Genomic DNA, 24459 nt, shown 5'->3' with positions numbered 1-24459 from the left:
ATCTATCTATCTATCTATCTATCTATCTATCTATCTATCTATCTATCTATCTATCTATCTATCTATCTATCTATCTATCTATCTATCTATCTATCTATCGTATGTCGTGGGGCTTTTATTCTTGAGGATTGTAGCGGATGTCCTGTCGTGCTCATCCTGCCGGGACTTGACAAACAGAGGTTGTGGGGGTGGGGAGGAGTGGAGTTGGGGGCTGGCTGAGGGACACAGAGGCTGTGTGGAGGCCGCTCACCTTGCGAAACAAACAGGAAGCTGACGCGCACCGCGACGCTCTCCACATGCGAAGCTCCGCGTCCCGGTGGAGAGACATCTTCGAGCCGCCTAGAAGTCCGACACCCGGGCTCCTTTTCTTTCGAACGACACATTTCTTCACGGAGAGGATACAGCAACGACATTTAACTTTGAGCCACCGGCACATTCTTCCACAAGCTGACCGCAGTGAATGAAGGTGGGACTGAAGTTTCTCTAACTGGCGGGTTTGCACCTGGTGCATTTCAGTAGACTCTCTACATTTGTAAATTAAGGTAAGGTTCACTTTTCTTTAATCTGGGGGGAAATTTAAATTCCATTAAACTTTCATAAATTCCTTTACATAAAGATAGTTTATAACTTACATGTCCTGATTAGACATTGAAGGAGCTTCTAGGTTTTGTGGTAAATAAACTGCTGATAAACTAATATTTTCACAGAACTACTGGTGCATCCATAATATTTTTAATCTTGTTGTGTTAGGGCTGAGCAGCTTAGTTTAGTGGTTCGATTGACTTTAGTTTCAAAGAATGTCAACAACAAACTCATTAGGTTCCTGAGCCCAGTTTGTTCAGCGCTCTCTTCACATGAGAACGGAATGTGGCATTCCTCAGTGATTATACACCAACCAAAGTGGACACAGAGACTAACGGGCTTTATTTCCTCACTTTTTCATAATCCATAGGATGTTTTATTTATATGGAGAGGGATTCACGCACGTTGTATTGCGAGGCTGAAACGAAAGAAGTTGTAGTTTCAATAACGCTCCTCAGCTGTCATTGAAGACGCTGTGTCCACTTATTGTTGTGAAATGGACAGACAGCAGTGTCCCAAAAAGAGATGTGAAACCAGACTAATCATGTAGTCAGCTTTTATGCAATAATAATTTGGACCTTTAAGTTTCCTTTCAGCCTCATTTGTCCAGGGTTCAGTACCGTGAAAACTCTATTAGAGTTTAAGAGCTCTGGATAGGGATTCATATTCATTGAACATGTTCACACATTGTAACCCCAAACGTATGTGTTTTGATTCATAGTTTTTAATGCAGTTTAAAAATAATCTTTATTCATCCCAGTTGAAAATTAAAAAGTTGCCATAACTTGTGTCGTTCAAATATCTTCAAAGATATTGTGGATGATGATACTGTGGGCAGGAAGACTCTCCGGTAGCAGTCAGACTTGCAACAAATCTTAAAAAGCCTCTGACTGAAAACTTGTTGCATGACAGTCTCATTGCTGTCATGACATGCTAACACCGGGCAGCAGAGACGAAATGTCAACATGTCCTGAATGATCTAATCAGCTGTTGGAAGACACTGCTAATCCACCTCATTTGTTTTTGCGGCTCCACATTAAATCAAAAGTCAAAACGAAGTTGGGTATATTATCCGCATTATGATTGATGGAAGAGATGGGTTGAACTTCCCCCTCCTCTCTCTGTTCGTTGATCCTTCTCTGCATCCATGAAACCTCTTTTTAAACTTTTCTGGGATTTGGAGTCAGCATGCAATACCAGATTTGTCCAAACAAGTGATGTCTCCTTCAAACAAAAAAGAAAATTAACAGTCCTGAAAAGGAACAAGTCAAATTTAAGTGCGGCGTTCAAATAAAATAGGGCAACCAATCTCATACTTAATAATTTTGTATAATGTGTGTAATTTAATTAAAAGATTGACTGACTTCTGGCTGATGACTATCAGAATTGGCACCAGCAGAGGTGCTAGGCAGCTCTGCCAGGAAAGACTAGGCAGGTACTAGTCTTACCTAGAGAACACCAGGCATTTCAGGGATAAAGTTACAGAAAAGTTTAAAGCAGGGCTTTGTTTCAAAACAATATCCTCAGTCTTATTCGTCCTCAGAGAGCTGATGAATTAATCAACCCAAAATAGAAAGTCTGGCACAAACACTAAACTATCAGGACAGGTCTAGACAGTGACATATATATCACCCTGAACAGTCTCTACTGTAAAACATGGTGCTGATGGTGTCGTTCTGTGGGTTTGCTTTTTTTTTCCAGCAGGAACGGTGAAGCTGGGTAGTCACTGGAAAGGAAGACACAGTTAAAGACAGGCCAAAGTGCTGCAAGCTGAGGTTTTAGACTGTATCCAGTGTATAGACTGTTAAATTTACGTATGGCCATAAAGCTAACAATTCAATAACAAATCCTATATTGAGTCTCTGTTAAACTGAAAGTAGTAAAAAAAAATAAACTGAACTTGTCAACCATATCATGTTCCATTGATGCTACATGGTTATCGGCATTATTGATTAGCTTGAAGCATCTGACTGAGTCTGATCAGGAAGAGTGCTTGATTTATCTTCAGCGACTGCTCCCTTATGTCAGCTGTCACTTTTTCACTGAACAATACTTCTCATATGCCACACAACCACATCCATCATGTTTGACAGACATTACAACTAGTTATAATTATTGTTTGTTTTCCCTTTTGGTTAGAGAAGCTTTTTCTAGAGTTCTCTAGATTCATTTACAACTTGCCTAGCTGCTGCTTGTGAGTACAAGTTGTTTGGATTTTCAGATCAACCGTAAGCAGAGACAGAAGGAGGAAGTTCAAACCATCTTTTCCATTGATCATTTTGGGCATGGCTCATATCCCTGTCTCTTAACCATACAACCAGACAGATATTTAAAGAGGAGTGGAAAAAACAAATGATATGGATTAACAGAGCATGCCAACCATAGACACTACTGTGGAAAATCATCTCTGCTACCTTGAAAATGAGCTGTTAGCATCTCATGACTGTCATGCAGCAACAGTCTTCAATCAGAGGGCTCTTCAGATTTGTTGCAATTCTGACTGGTACTGGAAATTCTTCCTGCCACAGCATCACTGTCCACAACAACTCTTTAAAGATACTTGCATAGGACAAATATAAATATTACAATCCTCATGAAAAAGAAATGCTTTGTTGAGAGAAGAAGCAGATTTAGTGACCATGTACTTCAGTTATTGCTCATTTTCTTGCAGGAATTTTGTTTCACAGCACACCAGTCTAAATGGACCATGATTTACAGTTGACCAGCTCAAGCACTTTCAGATTCTCCCTATTATGTTGTCAGTCATATTTGTTATATGTCATATTAAATAAGAAGCCATATCAAGCCATATCTCCTTGGTAAATGTGGGTTGAATTAATCTTTTTGCAGTAGAATAGTTCTCATACGAAGAATTCTAGAGAAATCCAACTTTAATGTCTATTTATTGAGGAGCAGCATCCTCATTGGGAAAATCCCCACCATTACTGGCGCGTCTGACAATCCTTCTTGTCACCACAAGAAGGACTGTCCACAAGGTAATGGACTACAGCAAATATTCACATCTTCTCTCCAGCAGACACCATCTAGATGCCGACTAGCTGGTTGAGAGCAACACTAGAAAAAAGGTTTTTCTGCTCTACCATAAAATATCTATCCAAGAACTTTAAGTTCTTCTTTGACTTAAACAGAATATGTTTGGGTTTTGTTTGGTAACAAACACTTCACGAGTTTGACGTAAAATAATGAATTGGCACATGGAAAACCACTTCATGCCTACTGTTTACTACAGTGGAGAATGTGGAATGCTGTAGGGTTATTTCTTGGTTCAAGTCCTCTGGGAAGCTTCGTTGCATGCATGAGGGAATGCACCCTTTGAAATATAAGATTTTAAACAAAATCTGGTGGATTGTGGCTGCAAAAAGAAAACTGGCTGTTTGTTGAGTCTTTTTTATTAGGATAATTATCCAAAACAAATGGTCAAAATGACATTCAGCTGAAGAGAGGATAAAGACTCGCTGCCAGAAATCTGTTGTAACTTGTACAAACAATTTAACAGCACTTGTATCTTAAGATTGGATTTTTTTAAAACACAAATTACTCAAATTAAAGACTGGATTTTTTCTTTCTTTTTGTATGAGATGATGCTACTATAATAGAACTATGCTGGCTGTTTTTACTTCTATCAATGTTGTTGTTTTTCTTCTGAAAAGCTTACTGATCTTAGACTTAGACTGACTTTATTGTCATTTTGCATGCACAGGGTGTATACAGAACGAAATTTCGTTGCATACGGCTCAGGACAATGTTTTGAGGTTCTAATGTTGTGAGGTTACTCCAGAATCTTCCACCCTCAGGGGAGGCTGTCTCATATAATAAAATAGCCAATCATCTGCTGCCTACATAAGTCATGCCTTCCTTTAGTCACAGCTTCTTTAAAACTGTTAGTCTGGATTTCAGGTTTGTAGGTCAGCTAATCAGAAATTATAGTTAGGAAACCTTCTTAGAAATTAAATGTTCACTGATTTTTTTGTTGTTGTTTTTCGTTTGTGTGCTTGCATGATTAGCTCAGGATACTACAGTTGTTTGCAGAACATTTTATTTTTGTCGGCCAACATGACGGGGGTTTGCTAGCTCATTCGCTTTATTCAATGGCTCCGGCCTGTCCTGTGTGAGGAGGGCCCTGCTCTCAGGTCCCCTCTGAGGTAAAGTTGGAGGACTCTGATAAGGCTAACTGACGTCACTCTGCAGTCATCAGCCAACAATGCAGCTATTTACCCCAAGCTAGATTTAGTCCCAAAGCAGGGCCCTCTGAGAAACTGGGCTCCAATAAAAGCAGAACTCTAACCGAAAGTATTTATATATAAAAATAAAACAAAAAAAAAGTCAGTTACTCTGTAACAAATACCCCACAATGTTTACTGATGAAGTATGGGGAGCTTACTTTTAGCTTAACTTTAACTATGTGTTCTGTGGTTTTTCAGCTTGAAGGAAAGCATAAATGTGCAGTTTAATACATTGGCTCTATGGTGAAAGTGTTGTCTTTACACTATAATGGTTGAACAGTATGAAAAGCTTTAGCTGAATGAATCTGTGAGATTTCCAAATATCTGAAATGCTACCTTACCTCTGATGACCTCCTTGTTGTGGGAAGGTCATCATCATGACAACAAAGCCTCTCCTGTCATCACTTAATAACATATCATTAGTGGTTAACATGACAAACATGCTTCACCGCTGTTTTCCATTGCAGTTTGTTTTTTACGGTTGCATCAGTGTTTTGTTGATGAATGCATGATTTCCTGTTGCATCTCTGGTGACTGATTTGTGTGTCTATTCTAGTCGTTTGCCTTGAATTTCTCACAGTTTGTCTTTAAGCAGAGTGTCTGAACATGATTTTAACATTAACTGTTTTCAAACCTGAATCTTAAAAGAATGTTGTTGGTTTTTTTTACTTTAGAAGTATTTTTTCCACATATATAGTTCATAATCTTTTGCAAATATTGCTACCACTTGAACTTTTTCAAACTTCAACATATTTCATTAAGATTTAATGTTTACTACTTTACGACACAAAGTAGTTCATAATTGTAAAGTGGAACAAATTTGTGTTCATTGGCTCTTACTCTGATACCCCTCAGAGGTCGCCTATTTTGTAATGGGAGTCCCCTTAAAACTTTTTGGCCAACATGCAAAACTTAGTAGCTGTGAAACATATTACCTGCAGCATCCAGCTGTGGCAGATTTTTCTGTAGTATAAACTTGAAAGCTGGTGACAGACCTGAGAGTCTGGCAAAGGTAGAATAATAGCCTGTGGCAATTTACTATAGAAATAAATGAAACCGGATAAAAATGTCAACCTGTGACTGTGCAATGCTGTTTTGAGACATACCTTTGAAAGACTCGCAACTGTAGAGGTGCTTCTGCAATTCAAATGTATTCTGCACGTTTTATTTAAATGGTTCTAAAAATGCATGCATCCTTTTCCTTCCTTGTTATAATAATATATCATTTGCTGTCATCAGAACTTGTACATTTTCTTTCAAAAACATGAGGTTTGTGGTAAAATGCGAGATGTTTCAAGAGGTATTAATGCTTTTGCAAGGTTCAATTCATGTTTTTTAGACTTTGTCATTTCAATTGCATGCTCTGCATAGCTTCGCAGTATAAAGACGAGCAGCTCTGAGTTGCTGCTGCTGCCATCTTGGTCTTCCTTCTTTTCTTATGTCCCTGTGTTTCTCTCCACCCTTTTGTTTTCTTAGTAACTCACACTTCCTGCTGTTACACTTTAAAAGTAATCCCCTTCTCATATATTAGGAGACTTGCATAACATCCTTTCAAAGAACACAGTGCAAGGCAGGCGGTAAATGTCTTTGTGTTTCTGTAAGGCTAGTTGTAGCTTTTTCTTGATTTCTTTCATGATTGGATTCATTATGTAAGGTATTTAGTTTCACCTACTACAAGTGCAAATCAAGGACAGAGCATGATTAATGCAGGTGGATGGAAAGTACCGAAGCAAGGAATGCTACCGACCAAGAGAGAAGAGCAGTCCGCTGAAATTGCTACACAGCAGGCCGAGACCTGCCGAGGAATGCCAGAAAAACAGTAGGAAGTGTAATGTGCAGAGAAGGTACAGTGAAGTGTGCAACTCCACGAGTCCCTTTATACAAATTTGAACTAGAAGTGATTGCTGACGTTTGGGTAGAAAAGTGTTGAGTGTTAAATGAATGGAAAATTATATAAAATGAATTCACACCCTGTGAACATTCTCCCTCTGTCTGATGTGTTCTGAAAGGGAATTCAGATTTCAAGCAATAGAAAACCCTTATTGTTGAAATCTCTTCAGCCAGTTATTTTAATAGGAAGTACAGACTCATCCAGGATGAGATGCTTCAGGCTGCTCTGTGTGATGCAGCCTCGTGTTGATGTACAGTATGCCATGACTCTGGTGCAAAGGTGTGAAAAACGCTGACTCGATTATTAGCAGATGGACTGCATGACGCTCTGTGGTTCATCTGTCTGAATGCTACACCCATAATAGAAATTTGGAAAAAGCCGTGATGAGAGTTGAGATTTAGTGGCTGAAAGATGACTAGTGGGAAGTTGAATAAGGGCTTGTAAACCACAGCAGAACCACAGCAGTGGACAAGGCCCTAAGGAGAGCAAACGTCTGTAAGTTTGCATCAAGATCCTGGTGCAAGTTGGTGACAGTATGAACATCAGCTTATGTACCAGAATTCTTACGGTAAATATCTACAACATCCCAGAAAATACTATAATACAGTAAAAATACATGTCATCCAACACATCTCCCATTACAATTTACAGTGGACATTCCACAATGTATTATTGTGATTATGTGCGTCTCTATGTGTCTCTATGTGCGCTTTGCACATATACAAAGGGGCAGTGGCATTTGGAGTGTGAAACTGTCTGAAGTACTTCATCTTTTTGATTAGTATATGTTATAAATGTGTGATAAAACCAATTCCCATACAGAAACCCCGTAGGTTTTACAGGCTCATGGCTCTGCTGAAGGTTTTTATTGGGTTACAAAATCTTAAATCATCTCCAGTCCCTTGAAAAGCTGTTCTATTCCTTTAACGTTTTACATTTTATCATGTATTATATATCATGCTATTATGTGATAGCCTGTATATGTATGTGAAGTGAAACCAAAAAGGTGCATTGCCTTTTAATCATTTTTATTCCCTAATTAGAAGTTGACATGGTTGTGTATGAATTTGTGCCTTAACCTTATCAGTAACTATAGTTTGTACCCTGGTGAAACATAGTGGTGTCAGCATCGGGGGATCCGTTTCTTCATCTGGAACAGAAATGATCAGAAATGATTAGAAGCAGGATGGAGCTCTTAGAAGCTACAAAAGATACTGGAAGTTTAAATTACCTAGTCAAAGTAAAGACCAAAATCTAATTGAAAATCTGTGATAATTATTAAAAATGGTGTTCACAGACTCCAACTTCATTGAGCTTGACAGCACTGGTTGAGACATTAACCCAGAGCATCTGCAACTTTAAATGCACAGACAGAATGCTCTACAAAGTACTGACTCAATGGGAGCGAATGCAAAGGAAAAATTTAAGGGTTAGAATTGCTTTTCAAGGCAGTGTGTTTTTTGATAAATGTTTTCTTAGTATTCCTGATGGAAGATTGTTTATCTCCTCCTAGAAAGTCATCAGGCCCTGTGACAGTTCCTGAAAAAACAAGAATTTCCTCACACCACCCAAATGTACTCCTGATGTTGACAAAACTGCTGATGCACATAGCTGAGTTTTGGAATATTTCACCCTGTGGAAAACAAAGACATATCCTCTGCTGAAATGAGCAGTCTCATTATATCCAGTCTTTTGCTAATAAATCTTCTGTTTTATGCGTTCTAAGAACAAATTAAAAGGGTAGGACAGATTAAATAGATTAAGAATAAAACAGTTAGTGTTTACTGCTAAAGGTTTATTGTTCCCACAGCAGACAACTTGATCCCACCCTCCTTTGGATAAAAATGTTTTTCTTCCCTTTTTTCAAGGTTTATCTAAAACATTAACCATTTATCTGGAAATAAATGGCTTTTAATGTTGTAGAGGATGTCTCATTTTGGTAGCTTATACTTAAAACAAATTTGTAAAAATCATTCAAATGAATCCAGGACTTAATCTGACTTCTGTGAATACTTAAAAAACATTCCAGTTTCTACAGGTTTTCTCTGATTAGCATGTATGTAAATGTAGTGGAAAGTAAATAAGTCTTAATTCTCAATTGTTTAGTGACAAAATGCATAATTAAAATGCAATACAATGCATTGCTACACAGAAGAGTTCATGATAGACTTGGTGGCATTTAAAAAATTGCAGTGGTTGCAAAACAAAACCACATCTTAACATGTCCGTCACTCTGCTTGACAGCTGAGATTAGATATTTGTACTGATGTATTGTTTATTTTAGTGCCAGATTATTGTTCAATATCTCCACTTTGTTCTCTTATCTTCAAAGGACTTTCATCCCAGAAGTGTTCTGGTTTATTTTAATGCAAGTTGTCCAGCATAAGCTAATTCCCCCAGTTTAAGTTGGTAGGAGATTGGAAATTGTCTGGAGTGTTTTAGATTTGAGAATATTCTCCTTAAATGATGGGATTTTGATGGTTTGAAAATGAATAAAGTGACAAAGCTTCTCCTTTTACAGAAGAAGGACCTTTAACTGCAAAACAATGCACTTGATCTGCAGTAGTTTGGAACTATTTACCCTTCTGACTTCTATGGAAGGCATCCATGTGAATGCATCAGCGGTAAACTATTCAGCCTGTACTTATTTGTGTCTTATCTAATGTCAGATCACAAAACAGACTGGGGTTGTTACCTTTTTTTTAAAAATGCATTCAGCTGACTAAGTATGCCGTGAGTTTCCTGCTGTTCTGATGATGTAGTATCAACGAGCAGTTTTTCTGCCTGTTCCTCATTTCTTTTGTTTCTTTTTTGCACAGTAAAGTGTATGACCCCTGACTGGTCTTGTAATGTATTGGAGAGTTTATGTGCAGTATGCTACAGGTGTCTGATCACCTGTAGCATATCCTGGGACCTTTGATCAATCATGCAGTTGAAAGGTGACTGATTTACAGCAGGGTAGAAAAACCTTGGAGTACACAGCCATGCTTGCACACCACCCACTGAAGGGCAGCTTTACAATGGAAGCTATAAATAGAAGCTGAAGCTAGTAGCTAAATAAAGAGAAAAGAAGGAAGAAGTAGGTAAAGACTTGGATTTCCACAGATCTAGAGCTTTCATGTGAAAACTTCAGATTTTCCAACAGTAAAACTCAGCTGTGTGTGACTTACTCGTGGTTTTCAGTGATAGAGGGTTATAAACACCACACTGGGCTAATGAGCGGGTGTGCATTGTTTTTAGAACTGGACAGACAGTCGTCTTTTGTTTGTGGCGAGCCAGCGGTGATGCACAGTGAAAATGCAATGTCCATGTTTGGTTTGGAGATGTAAGAAATGTGTGTATGAGCACGTTGCCTTCTGCAAGTTCAAACTCATCATCTTATCTTGCTGTACATCTTATCTTGCATCTCATCCTATTTCAAGATGAGGAAACATGTTCAGGTTGATTCACTACAAGTAGATCTTGATTAACTTCTATGTCCATACAAACAACCATGTCGTAGATTATCTTTTTTCTCTGAATAAATATGCTTAGTTTTTATTTTATTGTATTTTATTTGATTTTGAACAGTTTGACAAATGTACTGTATTTCTGAGTTGTCCCTGAGGTTCTCTTTGGAAGTTAAATGAAGGTGACAATAGTGTACTGTAGTTTCATGCAGGAAGATGCCCTAGGCCAAGTTATTGTGCAAGCCTCAGGGCTCGAATAAAGTCACCTGTTGCCAAAATCATCACTCCATGGTCTTTTATAGCTTAACATTTGCTAACTTAAACATCAGTTACCCACATGATCTATGCCATAAAAAGCAGGGCACGTTCTCTGATAAGAGCCTCTCAAGTAAGGAGCTGCCTGAGTCTTGAACCTTCAGTCATTTTAGGATTGTGCATTCTTTACATTCTTGAAGCAGAGGATGGGTGGAGGAAGGGAAGGGTGTTAGTCCTGAGTGTGAGGTTACATGGTGGAAGAGAAAAGACCATAGAAAAATAAGACTCTGGTCACTTTGGTATTTGTACTAATGATGGTGACAGACATTTGAATGAAGGTGTCAAAATGTCATGAGGCATGATACTTGGCATCCACATAAATAATTAATACCCTTATTTGTTGTTTTCCTACTACTGTTACCTAAAATGGAATTTTAATGGGTTTTTTTGTTGTTGTTGATTAAATGCTATTTTAAACAAACATCAGGTACATAATCTTATCTATGCTAAGTGAAGAGATTTGATATCAAATCATGGTCATTCTCACTGCCATTAATGCTCACACTTGATGTAGAGTTTTATGATCAAGATGCTAAATATAGAAATTAGTTGATTGGAAGACATTTTCTCATAATAATAATAATAATAATTAATAAACAACACACACTAGAAGGCAATAAAATCCCGCAACCTGACACGCATAAGCAGGTGTGAAGATGCTACAATGACATTATTGCATTTAACTATAGGCATGCAATAATTTTCTCAACTCACTGTACTGAAACAAAAGCCAACAGTATGTCAAAAAAATTGTCAATGTCTCAATAATGTGCCCTTGAGCATCAGTTCCAGCTCGACAACGTCTCATGTTCTTCACAAGTTGACTTATTGTCCGCTGAAGCATGACATTCCTCTCGTCTTAAAGGGCGGCCCTCAGGTCAAAATAACTTTTTATGAGTGTTGTATCTATTGACATTACTGCAGTCAAACCTTTTAGTTGCTGGGCTGCGTTTTGCATTTTTCCACTGGTATTTTGGCAATTTATCTTTGAGTTTCAACTCTTTGACATTGGAAAGTTTCTTTGCCATCACCCAATATGTGCAGACATATTAGCCAGAGTATGCCTGCATATATTCTGGCTAAGCTGCTCCAAAATGTTATTACTTTCAGTCAGAAGAAAGTTGTAGGTCAAATTATAACATTACCTTAACTCTAAACATGTTTGGTCCAACTGCAGAAAACAACTTTGATGTAAGAAGTTGTCTGAAGGAGTCTCTTGCAGATGTTAGTTATAGTTTTAGTTATACATTTAGTTTAGTAAATGTAGTTTCTGCACCCTAGTTGTCATTAGTCCATGATAAACATTTAACTACAAACCCCATTGTCTATCTAATTTTGTGTGCTTTTGTGGAACCAAACCCCAAATTGCTGTTTGAACAGATCTGTCTAAAACTAAAAAACATTGACGTTAGTGTGAAGTTGTTTCTTTCACACTTTAACTGAGCTAAGTTTGGGTCTAGCCTCCAGCACCAAACGTCATCTCTGAACGGCTGCGTAGTGAATCCCCCGTCTGTCCTCGTGCCAGAATGTTCCCTGAAAATCTCTGTAACTCTTTCACTTACTCATTCTCAGTAGATCGTGTGGTGCTTTTTGTTGAATAAAGACAGGGAGAGTTAAACATTGACCATCTCTGGCCGGAGGTTTTATCCTTGTTAAAACAACACACTTCCTGGAATTGCTCACCCTATGTGTTGCTCTGCAGTAGCTGTGTGTGAAGCAAACATAAATTCCTTCCCTTAATATTTTCTTGGTAAAACCTGCTGCCTTCTGTGAAATTTTCCTCTTTCTTCCCATCATACCCTCACACTTGTACATGAAACCTCTTTTACCACTACACTCTTTCCAGTTATTCTCATGAGTCTCTCTGTGTCACACCCTGATAAACAAAGATAGAGCATCCTAACCACTGGGGGAAAACAGGAAGTTTACTGACCTCAATCAGTCTGTGTGTTGCATGTCATCAGCTTGTATTTTTTGCTCATGGTATATTTGTTTTCCATATCTCTTGGGTCAAATCTTGATTTTGGTACCACTGGCTCTTTGAACTACCAGCAGAAATTTCTGCTGGGGCTTATGGACTGCCCTGGGCATTGTTTCATAAAGTACTCTCTGTAGGTCATGTCCTGTGTCGTCATGTGTAAAGTTTACATTCATACTACCTTTTCCATTTAGTCTTTCAGAAATGAGATGTGAATATTAACTGACACAAACCTTTAATTTGAGTTTTCCAAGTTATTAATTGTCATATCCTGCGGAACTCTGGCTAAACTTTTACCATGCTCTTGTTATTAACGACTTTGTTATTCTTACATTAACCAAAGTCATCATTCTAGTGCACGTAGGCCTCATTGTGTCTTAAGAAATGCACCAAACAGAGATTTGGATCCATTTCTGGTCTCTACATTGAAAATTGAAGTCTTTTAACAAAATGTTTATTGCAAAATGAAATCACAATTTGTGTCTGTCCATCACTCATAAAGTACCGTTTTAAATGTTAAATAAACGTTCCTCTCAAGAAATGTGCTCCTCCCAGGTCTCACAATTGAGCACAGGGTTCGAGTCAGACTTTCATTTTGACTGCAAAAATAATTCAAAATGTTTAGTTATGACTCACACTTCCACCTCCATCTGTTTTATAAAGTCCTGTTTTCAGTGCTTCCAATGACTTTACAGTGTGAATCAGTATTACAAGGCTAAAAGTATTGAAAATATTTCTCAAACAAATCTTCCATTGAAAGTCTCAAAATATTGCATCAAATTTTCACATACAGTTTTTAAAAAAGTTTCTAGTTTGAGACTCAGCTGTTTAAATAATAAAACATAACAAAAGGGTGTATACAGAGCTAATAATCCATCTTCCAATCTCTGAAGGTGTCTCCACTATGGTCTAGATAGCAAAGGATGATTTGCTATCATCCTTTGCACTATGGAGACCATAGTGGTGTCTCCACTATGGTCTAGATAGCAAAGGATGATTAGGTGTCTGTAAGGAGTCAGGGGGGAGTATTCTGTTGCATTATCACTTCTGTTGGGGCAGCTGGGATCACAGACCTAATCAGGTATGCAATATTTGTGCTCAGCTCGTACTTTCCCACATGTCCTGCTCTGTTTGTGTCCCTTCAGTTTGATTCCCTGTCCTCTTTCTCTAATAGTCCTTGTGTTTTGCCTCCTCATCCATCAGATGCAGTGTCCCAGAATCTATCCAGACGGCACCGGAGAGGAGCGGAGGCGCAGGAAATAAGTGACTCTAGGAAACGGCAGGTAAAACATCTGTCTGTGTGCGAGCAGGCTGGTTCTTGTAGTTATCTTGACCTATTTTGCATACAATGCTGCAGGGGAGGGTGTGTGTGGCTGTGTGGTACAGTGTAAAAGTTGAAAAAGTAGAACTGAGTGCTGGCTTAGCTGGAATCTGAGAGAGTAGGCGTTGTCCTGACAGATAGGGAATGTGTGGAAGTTTCCTAGCACATTATAGTTTTGAGTTAGTTTAGCAGGATTATAGCTAATGCTGATGCATCCTTGTCACAATAAAACTTAGCAAAGTTGATGATACTGGATTCATGGATGTATTATGGTGTTGAGCGGTAATGGAAAATCTTTCCATGGTGAAATTGGTGAATATTACTATGACAGCATCAGTTGCTATAAATGTAGAACTTACCTTTATTATCTTGTACACTATCTTTTGTGTCAGGTGTGGATATTTAAAGCTGTAAGACAATGTCCAGATACCTAATATTATACTGGGATGCAAAATACCTGACATTTGAATATGATTAGTCAGTGGTTATTGCTCTGCACACAGTCCTTTGTTATGTCAATATTACAATAGACTACATAGTTACGATATATTGTTTAGTTCCAATTGGTTTACATCTCTGTGCAAAGAGGAGGTTGAGGAAGGGCCTGAGCATACAGAAATGTGGTGCTCCAATATTAAGTGTAATGGGGGTAAATTTAACTGAGTGGCATTTATTAGCTGCAATGTAAGAATATTTGAAGTTTAATGATTCAACGTTTTTTTTAACTCTAATTTTATACTTGTATAGGTAATTTAACATCTTACCAAATTCATCAAAATGAAAAATATTTCTGCTGAAAGAAGGCATACAAACAGAAACTTAGCTTAGCTTTGCAGGTGTATGTTCTACATTTATGCTCCTTTCACAATAAACAATTGGTAAAGTTTCAAACTTTCTATATGTGCTGCAGTGAGAGCAGCTTTGACAGCTGTCAGGATAATAACCACATTTTGTTCTCTCAGTCAGAGCAGGTGGCCAATAACCACCAATAATCAGTACAGATACCTCCCACCTGCGCTCTGTTTACCTCCCCTCTTCCTGCACTCCTACTCGCATGTGGGAAAATAGCTTGATCCAATTATTCATGCTGCTCTGTCTTCCGCCACTGAACGCTCCTCCAACATTGTTTTGTTGCTGCTGCAGAGAAACCGAAATGAATGCAGCCATGCAGGTTTAATTATTTAGCCTGTGAAGCTAAACGGAGGTCACATTTGCTTCCTGCTTTCAACAGAAATGACCTTTATAAGTGTTGTTTCATTTGCTTGCATGAAAACTGAGCAGTCATAACCCTTACAATAACACAATCCTAGGAAACCCTGCCCTTCAGCCCGTTTGTTGGTTTGCATTATCTTTATAGCATCAACTTCACTACCTGAAGTATTATAGCATAGAATAGACTTTTCTATGTTTGTAGCCAGAGAATGGAACAAGCTGTGCTGCCGTGAACTAATTATAGATGTAAACTGAGGCCGTTTACCACATGTATGCCTTATTTTATGTAGACTGCCCAAAAAAACATGCACTATTCTGTTCATTGTAGAGAACATTGGTTTTTTTCTGCATCATGAGTTATACAGAAACCTGCAGAGTGGTGTGTTCAAAGTCTTTCATCTTGGATAGATAGGAGAGTATGCGACTTGGAAGCGACAGAGGTCACAATGTAATTTACTTCAGGAGTGTATTTCCACTCACCTCTGCAGCAGAATGATTGCTGAAGCCAATAAATGCCTTGCGTCTCCAGACATGTGTCCTTCAGTGCCAATGTGTGGCCCATTTGTTTGTACAGAGGATAAACAACATCTTGCCAAGATGCCAGGACACCACTGCTGAGAAATCAGTGTGTGGGATCCATCTCTGCTGCATTCAGAACTACTTGCTGTTATTTTTGTCCATTTCTTTTCAGTCCTTCCGCTCCATCACGATTCAGTCAAAGGCTCTGCTCTTGTGAGGGTTCTGTGTGATATTTATTTTCAAACATGCTACTTTTGAAGTATCCACATTACAATTCAGTTATTCAAAGCCTGCCTTACCCTTATCTATACAAACACAGCTTTTTGCGATATATTATTTCTTCACAGTTTCTGCAGGGTTTTGAATAAGAAGATGTATTCAAAACCCCGATCGTGTTGCATTTTCTTGCTCTGGCTGTGATGCTGTGTTGTTTTGTAGGTTTTCTTGTAAATGTATACCATTTATTAAGTTTCAGCAGCAGAGATGTGCATTAAAACATGTTAATGCTGGAGGCAATCCTTTTACCTCCCTTTTATCGTGCAATTAACTGAAGTACATTGATGATCTGCTTCCCTATGTTTGACATTGGAAATGTAACCACAACTTTGTTTTACTAGCACCATGCAAATCAAGTAGAGGAAATGGCTTTTTACTTAAAATGAGTCTGTTTGGGCTTTTACTAGTTTGCATTAAGCAGCTACTATTTCCTGGAATGCTAGCACACATCAATAACCAGGAAGTTTATTTCTGATGCCATGTCAGGAACTGGGTTTGTATTTACTTCTTACCTTTACGGTTGATTTAGAAAGGAGCGAAATTCTAAGGTTTTTTTGTTTTTTTTCTTGACCCAACAAGAATGGATTTGTCACATTGGATTTAGTTTGGCTTTTAGAGGATTTCTATGCAGTGTGGAAAAGTCTAGAATTTGATTAAAACATTTTCAAGCTCGGAGTGGATTTTTAAAAAGGAGATGGTGTATGGAAAATGTATATTTCCAGAAGTTATTCACTGTCTCATTGTCTAAATATTACATTTCTTCAACCACAACCATGTTTTGCTCATTCATCAATATGCTTCAATGAATATTGAATGAATGAATGAATATTGAATGCATCAGTCGAAAAAATGTTATGAAGAGAGAAAAAATATATATGTTGCATCTGACTAAGTCGTCCGTAAAAGGATCCACTTTAAATTTATAGCAGTCTTTTGTTTTTAGAAATTGTCAAACTCAAGTAGATTTCATGTTAATTTTAGTGTGTGATCATAGCAAGCCATATGACAAATGTGGCAGGTGTTAGGACGTATTTATGTTCATTCTTTTGGCGGGTTTTGTCACAAGATGTTCATTTCCTCATGAGCAACTTAAATGGAAAAATATTGTCAGAAACAAAGTGGCCATATGCCAATAATAATAATATTCAATGTTTCCTCTTTGTCAGGGTTTATAAAAAATGGAGAGGAAAAAAAGGTATTGTCTCTTATGGAATAAAGGCTTTTTGTCTTGTTGTTGCCCTCTGAACAGCGGTCAGTGTACAATGCAGTTGTTTCAAGTAGGAAGTGCTCTCTGCACCAAGTCCTGTGTGGTTTTTGTTTTCATCTAATGGATGCTGAAGATGGATGGAGCTTATGCCTAAGCACTCCAGCTATTCAAATAATACTGTTTTTAGAATTAAGCAAAAAGGAAGTATCTACTTCTGTCACAAATAGACTGTTTTTGAAGTCAAAGGTAATTGGAGCCAATCTTTTAGAAAATGTTCGGATATACCTGTATTTGTATTTCCTCATCCCCACTTTCACAGAATCAGATTGGCTTGGTGAACTTTGCATATATGTGTGCCATAGCAGCAAAGCTTCCTCTTCCTTATAAATAGGAGTATAAATATGGGCTTAATTTGAATAATCTTGTGATTGTGATAAGAGTTTGCATAGTGTCCAGTTCTTCATAGCAGCTATCACAAATATCAGTTATGTTTACCTGCTTTAAACTAGCATGTGCTGCCTTGGAACACTGTTCATACCTCCTGAGGTTTTACTTTATTTTTAATTTCTGATACACTATAACCACAACTTTTAATATATTTAGTTTGAATTTTGGACCAAAATAAAGTATGTATTATAGTACCATACTTTATTCATATACCCCCAAATAAATACCACTTCAACTAACCTCCTTCAGAAGCTAGCTAATAATTGGGGTTGAAATAATGTACTGAAATAATAATAAAAAAAATCCTTATTGTTGATCTTACAAAAAATCAATCACTTGCCATATATGCAACCACTTGCCATATATGGAAGACATTTCAACTTTCAAAAAGTTGAAAAAAAAGCCTTCAACTTGTTTTGAAGGCATTTGGTTCTATCTATTAAGGAGCATAGAGCTCTAAAACAAGTAACTACCATCCAACTCTAATCTAAGGTTCCTTCATGTTGTTGGGCAGTTTCCATCTATCCATTTTCTGTACACCCTTGTCCCTAGTTTGGTCAGGAGGGGTGCTGGTGCCTATCTTCAGCGAACGTTTCGGGCGAGAGGCCAGTCTGTTGTAGGGAAGTTTGAAAAAGGTTAATGGGAAGTTATGTGGAAGTAAATAAAGGTCATTTTGCTGAAGAAAACCTGTTACAGAATGCAAATTTCTTGAGACTTTGGAGGTTCATTTTCCGCCAGACCAGGATATGTTCATGTGTTGCAGTGGGTGTAGTTAAAGTCCAAACCTGTTTCATTAAGACATATTTGTGACATGGCTTAAAAATTAGTATTCAGTTACACTCCATCCAGTCAGATAGAGCTTGAGATATCATGCAAAGCAGAATAGACAAAGCTGGTAGAGACGCACCTGAGAAGAGCTGCAGCAGAAACTGCAGTAAAAGGTGGTTCTCCAATATGTAGACTTCATAGGCAAGCCACTCTTCACAAGAAGATGCTGTATTGCTGAATTTAATCTACTTCTAGTCTAATAAAGCAACATATTTTTAGACTTTGACCCATTTCACTGTGTTTTATATATGCGGGAGCTGTTGAAGGTGTGAGGGAGCCCCCTGAAGCTCCAGATCCCACAACGGAGAACATGAGCATGTGAGCCCAGCGCTCCCTCCCAGCCGCTGTTTGGTGTTTTTATTTTTCCCCCTTCTCTGTGTCTCTGTGTGTGTTTGTCTGTAAGGCCAAGCTGGCAGGACAAGGGCAGCACAAGGGCAGTGTTTGTGCAGGGCACGGGACTGGCCTTTATGACACGCACATACACAGACCAACATGCACACACTCTTTACAAAAAACAGAGGCTTATTGTGGACACATGGCCCACTCGGCTCCACACTTCACAGTCACACATTGTATCACAATTTTGGACATCTATTTCTTTTCTTTCTTTTATTTTTAGCTCTTCTCTGTGGTGGTCGCTACTTTATACCTTTCATCTGCCCTCCAAACATTCTTGATAAGAGACTTTCCGTTCTCCTGAGTCATCTTCCAGTCCCTTGTTTTCACCTTCCTCCCTGAAGGAGGTGTGAAAATCCTGAAAGTTAAAGTCGTGGAGAGATTCATGTTGATGCTGTGTGTTGTTCCAGTGTTTCTCCTCACTGGTATCTCTGAAGTGAATCATGATCTATGGAACATCACACTTGCAGATTAGATTTTTTTTAAAACTACATTCAGAGCTAGAATATAAAATTAATTATACATTATGCATTTGGTGTACGCAATGTTAAAAAATTGTCATTTCTTTTTCTTGAGCATGGCTTGTGAAGCTGTTAGATGAACGAAATATTGAACACTTCTAACAGATTGTGATTTTACCTTATAATCCAAATGTTTAAAATTATGTTCAAATTGAGGAAGAGACTACTGTTGCAGTTTCCGGTCTGTTTGATCTGACCAGCTCAAAGAAAAACTCTGTAACTGAGAGCAGGGAAGATCTCAGCTAAATTCTAGTAAGTACTATATTCACAACAAAGCGCCATAGTTATAAAGCGGAAAATCAACCTTTTTTGCTTTCGTTTTACATGATCAACTAGAACAGCAATGATTCACGCTGGATTCTCAAGAAGTCATATCAAAACAGAGTAAAATGTGTTACTCTGTTTTACATGCCAGCAAACTTCTCCTCAGCTACTATACATGAGGACTGTATTGTCAGTCAGATGTATATATAGAAATAACTGATAAAACTTAATCTGTATGGACATCATGGTTGTTTTCTCAACCTTCTGCACCTGTTTTATAGCAGAATGTCATTGCTGCTCTGCAGTGTTGTCCCACTGCAGGCTATTTGTTGTTTACCAGAGAAATGTGTGACCTGGGTGGTACTACCCAGAAACAGGTGAGGGATGGCAATCCCTCATCAAACTCTACTCACTGCAGAACTTTCTCTTGGATTTAAACCAGAGGAGTAAAATAATTGAAGTGGTATTACTTTCAAAACTAGCTTTTTAAACCTCGACTTTCTTCTGGCCCAAAAAGTGACTAGATTTTATACATATAAGATTCGACAATAAAATGTATTTGAAGTTTCTAATGGTACCCAAATCAGCCTGTAAATGACCCGGTGTCATGTTTGCATTATGGAAACGTGAGTTTAAACATTCTGTGGTATTTAAAGGGGTTGCACTGAGCAGAAACAGTTGCTTGGAAACTGATTTCACGTACTGAAAGCTGCCATGTTCTCTTTTTTCAGAAGTGCTAGACGAGTGTGCTTTTTATGAATTTCTTCGAGGTGACATAACACTGTCACAATGTGACATCTGTCATTAGTGTCTCACTGTAGGTGTTTCCATTATTGTAAGAATCCTGTGAAAATGGCTAAGGTTTTAAAACAGAGGTTAAGGCAGTGTGAAGGACGATGTAAAAAAGACTACTATATTAGGGTCACATTTTTATTTCTGGGCTTAAAACTTTGGACCTGGCTACTAGCGCATGAAGCACTTTGAAGCTTTCTTGTCCTTTTACAGACTTTTACACAACCCTGAAATAAAAAGGAATGAAGTTGAAATGCTTGACTACCTTTGAACCTTTCACCACCACCAATACCGTTTCCAATTTCCAGCACCACCTTCCCTTTGCTACACTTCAATACAAGTAATTTGCAACAATAACATCTTCTGGTTAGCTTTGTCAGAACGATCATTAATGCCTTTCCAGATCATCCTCTCCTTTCCTTATTGAATAGTCTAGTCATCCTGTTACATGCTTTGAAGTCAAGCAGCACATAGTTCCTCTGTGACAGTAGCAAGCCTTTAAGACAGTACAATCTGCTGGGGGAGCGGTTCAACATGATGTCACGGGTATATGCACTTTGAAGTCCATCGCTGTCAAATGAGGTTTCTCAGAGAGGATTATTAAAGAAGATGTAGCTTTGTTTAGATCTGGTCTTTCAGCTTCTTGCCTGCACTGTAACAGTGCCTGTCTGGCTCAGATGAAATGAGTGTCACAGTGGATTAACGTTGGAGCAAGCATAGTCTCTTTTGAAGTACGCTTACAGTAACCGTCTTTACTGTAATGCAAGAGGAAGTTGCTTGAATACTTGAATAATCTCTTAAACAGAACTGCAGTGCTACAGCGTAAATGGGATGTTGCAAGTTGAATCAAGCTGTTTTCTCTTTTTCCCACCCTTATTGTTATGGTGTTATGAAACAATATTAGCCTAACCGTGTCCAATCATGAAGAAAAAAAGATGTTTTTGCTTTTCATCTTTTTACTTATCTATGCTTGTGACTACTCACTTTATATTTGTCACTATGCAACAGTAGTCTCTTACAACCAATTGACTATCTCTAACAAGTAACAGCAATATAAGCTTAAATGTTATCCCAATGTTTTCTAGAACTTATATTTCAATAGGAATAAATATTAAAAATAAGTGTTCAAACATCCATTTTCAGAATCAGAATTTCTTTTAATGTCATTGTGCACAAATAAAATACAATTAAATAAAAAAAGCAACTCTCAAACATTGAACAAGTGAGATGTTAAGAATAAATAAATAAATCTGTGTATCAAAATGGCTACTTCTCTACAGATACCTGTAAAGTTACAATCCAGACTACTTTATTTCTAGAGAATATTGAAAGTATTTAACGTATATTTTTTGTTACTGTTAAATTCTTATTTAATTTAACCTAGATGATTTTATTTCTCATTTAATTTAATGCAGAAATAATGGTAGTCATAGTTTTTAAGTCCACATGTTTTTGAAAGTATTCCTAAGAAATATTGCAGTCCAAAAAGCCGAAAGACCTTCCTTTTATCCATGACCTTTTATTTTTACCTTTACCTTTTCGATTTCATCGCTTTCATGTGTTTTAGATTTGCAAAGGTATGTTTATCTGTCCGACATCCACATGACTTTGAGTATGGAGTAAATCATGCTGAGAATAAAACTAAAGAGTCTTGGCATTTATTTGGATCAAGCTTTTTTTATTTATGAATGACTAGTTGGGGAAATTTTCCCTGGTGACTGTTTGTCACCAACTTCCTGATTGGTGTCATTGTTTCCTGTCTGAGATTTGGGGCCAGGGGGTTTGTCATACAGCCTCTGCCTGGACGTTGTTTTTCTTTTTTTGTTTGTTCTGTTGGTGTTGTTTTTTACAAACACAAACGTACACAAATTCTTAGACCTTTCTTTCACTCATTCATAATGTGTGACATGCTACACTTAGTTTCCAAGCAGTTCTTCTTCTTTATTACCAAATGTGACAGAATATTTCTTAGCAATGATGATGGAAATTTCGTCTTGTCTTTTTTGTTTTTTAAGGAACAGGCTGACCTTAGAAATTTATTTTTTTTTTTGCATGGAAAATCTAAGGAATGAAAGATAATGTAATATGGTAAGTAGGTTTTTTGTTAAAATTGTGTAAACACATGTATTCATATTTGAACTTGCGAAACATGTCAGTGACTGCGACTAGTTGCTGGTGTTAAACTGACCATTATGACGGCATGTTTACTCTTTTCAGCCACCACCTACATACACTCCTAAATACAGTGAGCAATAGTTTTCCAAGACAGATGACTCACATCTACACACACTCCCACCGCTGAACGCACAAACCTCAGCTGACCACTTATTCATCCACCAGCACAACAGACACAGGATTCAACTGATTATTATGCTTTCAGATACACCTGTGTTCTCACTTACTTGATGTGGGCATGTATGGAGTTAGGGGGTTATCAGCATAAAAGTAATGTCTTTGTGTGGAATGAGCACCTGCTGCCTGTATGACTGTCTTTTCCTTTTGTGTGACGTTTTAGATTAAGCTGTTTATGTATGAAATGGATGTGTGAAGTTGAGAATAAACTGTTTAATTGTGGTGTGAGGAAGGTTTTGTTTCATACTACTGTGGTTAGTGGCTGAAAGCAAAACAAGACTAGTGGTGGGAGTGGCATAACCTGCCAAAGGTGTGAAAATATGGTTCTGATTCAGTTTATTCTTTTTTTATGTTTTTTACTTGAAAGATTCTCAGTGTACCATTAATATCAACAGATATTTTTCTATGTTGATCTACTCGGCTCGCATATTTAGGATTTGTTGAAACTCTTATAAAAGATATGTGGAAAAAAATAATACTCTTGTTGTAGCATAATCTCCATTAAATCCAATGTTGAAGTTGAGTACATTTATTATTGTAACACTTATTATTGGAACAGTGGACCCCAGGTATACCCAAAGGTAAGGCCCCCACATAAACACTTAGAAATGTTTGTTTTTAATAGGTCAGACAGCAGAAATACCTTAATAAGCCCTTAGCATAACTGCAAAACCAAATACCTACAGTCTTCCTTATTTCCACTATTGGGGGTTCAACCAATTGGTGCCAAGGAAAATAAATGCTTCTTCTGGATTGACAGCTTTGCAAATGCCAGCCAGTGCCAGTTGGGTAGCATTGTGATGTTTAGCTTCCCAAGCTGTATTTTCTTTGAATATTTTAGATGCCCTCTCCAGAAGAACTTGTGAATAGACATTTTTGTGAATAATTTGGAGTTGTGTTTCCTGGCTGTTTTCTGAGCGGGAAATGCCACAAATAACCTTCACTGGCCTACCATCACAAACGTAAAAATGGGGAGTGTGCTAGACTAGCGAGACATTAACTAGAACAGTTTGCTTTGGTCAGGGCAGATTGTTTGTAATAATACCAGAAGATTGTTTCAAATAATAGCATTCTGAGGTCAATAATTGCATGTCTGATTTTGCTAAAAATGTGTCATTCTTAACTTTTTCCCCTGCTAAATACATGCGCTGTATTTATAGCAGGGTTTTTCCAAATGGATCTATAGTGTGAAACATTATTCTGCTGCAATAAAAGACTAAATTAGATTTATGTTCAGGGATCTTTATCCATCATTGTCTGATCAGTGTCCTCTTATGACTACATGGGTTTTGTCTTTGGAAACACACACTCTGGACGGGGTGTACTTGCGTGCGCGCGCACACGCACGCACACACACACGCAATCTTTCCCAGAAGTGGAAACGCTGACTCTGCCAGCCTCATTGTATATCTGAACTGTCATTTACGGTCGTACAGTGGCAGTTGAGAAGAGGTGAAGAGGTCTCAGATCCTCTTTTTTTTTCCCCCCTTTTGTTTTTGTCAATCTTATTTTTAGCTGAAAGTGTCACAGGATCCTTAATCAGCAACCACAACCCATTACACACACCCACCATTTGTTTACCCGCCACCCCCTCCTTCTTGTCTCTTTTTTTTTCAATCACTTACACAGGAAGATGCGTGGACACACTCACTCCATTGTAGTGAATCTCACAGGACTTTTACTGTCACACACTCTGTAGGGAGAGAGTGCTGTGTAACACCACTGTTTACTGTTTAAATGCATCTGTGCATGAAAGCCTTCAAAACATGCCTCTGAGTTCAGAGGAAGCATAGACTCACTTTGTCTTTATGAGCTGCGTTATTAGTGAAGTGTGGCCTGTGCCAGAGGTTATGACTGGGTTGTAG

General features: G+C 37.9%; 1 protein-coding gene across 1 annotated transcript in view; it reads left to right on the top strand.

Annotated features, from left to right (window-relative positions):
- Positions 1 to 205: 205 nt before the first annotated feature.
- Positions 206 to 24459, top strand: part of pik3cb (phosphatidylinositol-4,5-bisphosphate 3-kinase, catalytic subunit beta) — a 60276-nt gene continuing 36022 nt past the window's right edge. The window contains exons 1-2 of the mRNA XM_028045413.1: positions 206 to 466; positions 13663 to 13742. The gene's annotated coding sequence lies outside the window, so the exon portion shown is untranslated. The remainder of the gene's footprint in view (positions 467 to 13662; positions 13743 to 24459) is intronic.

Source organism: Xiphophorus couchianus, chromosome 18, assembly GCF_001444195.1.
Source record: "Xiphophorus couchianus chromosome 18, X_couchianus-1.0, whole genome shotgun sequence".
In the NCBI taxonomy this organism is placed as follows: Eukaryota; Metazoa; Chordata; class Actinopteri; order Cyprinodontiformes; family Poeciliidae; genus Xiphophorus; species Xiphophorus couchianus.
The sequence above is the reverse complement of the archived record's forward strand: the minus strand, read 5'-3'. Positions and strand labels throughout refer to the sequence as shown.